This window comes from Penaeus monodon, chromosome 14 (assembly GCF_015228065.2).
Source record: "Penaeus monodon isolate SGIC_2016 chromosome 14, NSTDA_Pmon_1, whole genome shotgun sequence".
Taxonomy (NCBI): Eukaryota; Metazoa; Arthropoda; class Malacostraca; order Decapoda; family Penaeidae; genus Penaeus; species Penaeus monodon.
Genome location: NC_051399.1, coordinates 47,857,101 through 47,859,585, shown reverse-complemented (window position 1 = coordinate 47,859,585; position 2,485 = coordinate 47,857,101). Strand labels below are relative to the sequence as shown.

Here is a 2,485-nt window from a genome sequence, read left to right as displayed (position 1 = left end):
CGGGTAAATAACTTGTGTAAATAAAGGAAAGACTCATTTTGTGTTTATTTCGTGCCCTGCCTCGCCACTTGACGTTTCCCCTCTTGGTGTTCTGGGACGCTGTGGTGCTTGGTGCCTCTTGGAACTGTTCAGTGTTCACGACCCTGTGGATAGCACGCCGTCTGCCTAGCCTGCCTTGTGTTGGTGGCAGAGAGACGAGGCGGTCGGCGTAACATTATTATTACAATGCTTTTATTATTGATTATTTATAAACATCATTTTAATATGATAATTAACACAATGGTCACCCCATTACTTTAGTTGTACCCTTAAGTGTGTCTTGTTTAGCCTTCTCCCTCAATCCGACAGCGTTGACTTTCAATCCATTTCGTATTGATTTAAGTATGATTTCAATTTATTTCTAATACAAATAAAAAGAAAATCTATTAAAAGTGGCAAAGAAATGCCAAAAATATTTAGCATATATAATAAAATGCCAACAGCATCTGGTGTGCCCAGGCGGTTACCCATCCAAGTATTGATCAGACCCAACGTTGCTTAACTTCGCTGATCGGACGAGAAGCGGTGCTTTCAACGTGGAATGATCATTGGCAGAGGTTTTAAGAACATAAGCAGTTTTCAGTCAGGGCTTATACGTTTTTCATATATCATTTAAATAGAATGTATGTTTTATTATTGCTTTAAACTCCATTACCATTACATACTAATTGTGACGGGTGTTTGAAAAGACACACTGCCCGCCCATATAAGGTTAATTCCGAACGAACGGTTCACCCATTACTGCATACTGTACAATTTAGGAATATAGTCAACATATACAAAGATATTAAATCAATAAGGGTATACAATAAGTTTATATCATTATTGTCACCATCACTATAACTCTTTTAGCGTATGGTTATTGCTGTTATAAACATTATCAATATTGTTATGATAGTAATAATAAAGATGCTACCATAATGACCAATGTAAATCATGTGATCACATCAGTAATACTGGTGATAACATTAAAGATAATTTGAATAAAAGATAAACAGTAGTAATGCTGATAATGATGGTTTTAATTGTAATCCTAGCAGTAAAGACAGCAGTTGGTAAATTAATAATTAGATAAAGTTAATTATAGTGATAATTTTAAGAAAAGACAATAGTGGGTATCATGACAGCCATCTTGATGGTCGTAATAATAATTGCAACAAAAGCAACTACGAATAGGAAAAATTGTAGATAAAGGTCGTGGGTGTGTTTTCGAGCTTTCTAACTGTCATTTATTTTTAATATGTAGTTTTCTATTGTGCAAGTTTTTGTTTGAAATATTTTCACTTTAATTTTGTATATCTGTTTTATCTTGCCCGGAAACTCTTAAGGTATGCATAACATATTTAGCATGCATAATAAAATAACAGCATCTAGTGGTCCCGAGCGGTCGCGCGTCCAAGTACTGACCAGACCCAAATGTTCTTAATTTTGCTGATCGGACAAGAAGCGATGATTTTAACGTGGTATGAGTGCTAGGGAAAGAGAAAGCTGAATTGTAGATGGGCATGCCATAATTTGTCTTTGATTTTGCTGCAAACTCCTGTTACTTGCTATCCAATTACACCAACATTCACAGTCAAGAAGTCAACCACTAAGGAAAGTAAATCTGACTTGGGATCTGGTTAATAAAATCATACACAGACGACTGAGTAATTTAATTTACCATTTTCTGGGTCTGGATTTTATTCTTATTGTTTTTTTTTATGATTATTGATATAATTATAAATAGCAATCATTATCATTTTACTTTAGTTACCCCTATCCTCTTTCAATCCGCGGCGACTTTTACTCTTATTTTGTATTTATTGAAGTATAATTTCAATTGATGTCTTTATACAGATCTAAGAAGAGCTGTGAATAGTGATAAAAACTGCACAACACATTTAGCATATACAATAAAATGCCAATAGTATCTGGTGTTCCCAGGCGGTCATCCATCCAAGTCCTGACCAGACGCAACGTTGCGTAACTTCGCTGATCGGACGAGAAGCGGTGCTTTCAATGTGGTATGATCGTTGGCATAGAATTTGGAAACTTTAGATAATTTTCTCCTAGTACTCACATTTTTTTTTATATATTCTTATAAAATGTGTATTTTAGTTTTGCATCAAACTTCATTACCAAGACATTCTAGTCATATCACTGAGATCTGCTCCTTAATTTATGCATTAATCCTCATCGACCACTATCGGGAGTATTGGCAATTCTAACTCTTTTGTCACCACTTTCATGCACCTGCTGAAAGTCTTTTACTAATTATCGAGCTGTGCAACTCTGTAAATATGCAATGCAAAAGGGTACAAGTAATGCACGAGAAATTGAGTTGTATGGTATTGCATATGGTTTTAAATGTGTACACATGCAATTGTAGCTCCTGCACAGAGCTAAATGATATTGCTAACCATAAGCTATATCATTTAGGTCAGGTGTGGACGGATTAGTATCT

General features: G+C 35.1%; 2 pseudogenes; both read right to left on the bottom strand.

The window, feature by feature from the left end:
• Window positions 1-473: 473 nt before the first annotated feature.
• On the bottom strand, window positions 474-592 carry LOC119581452 (annotated as a pseudogene).
• Window positions 593-1,940: 1,348 nt separating this feature from the next.
• On the bottom strand, window positions 1,941-2,059 carry LOC119581303 (annotated as a pseudogene).
• Between the last annotated feature and the right edge of the window lie 426 nt (window positions 2,060-2,485).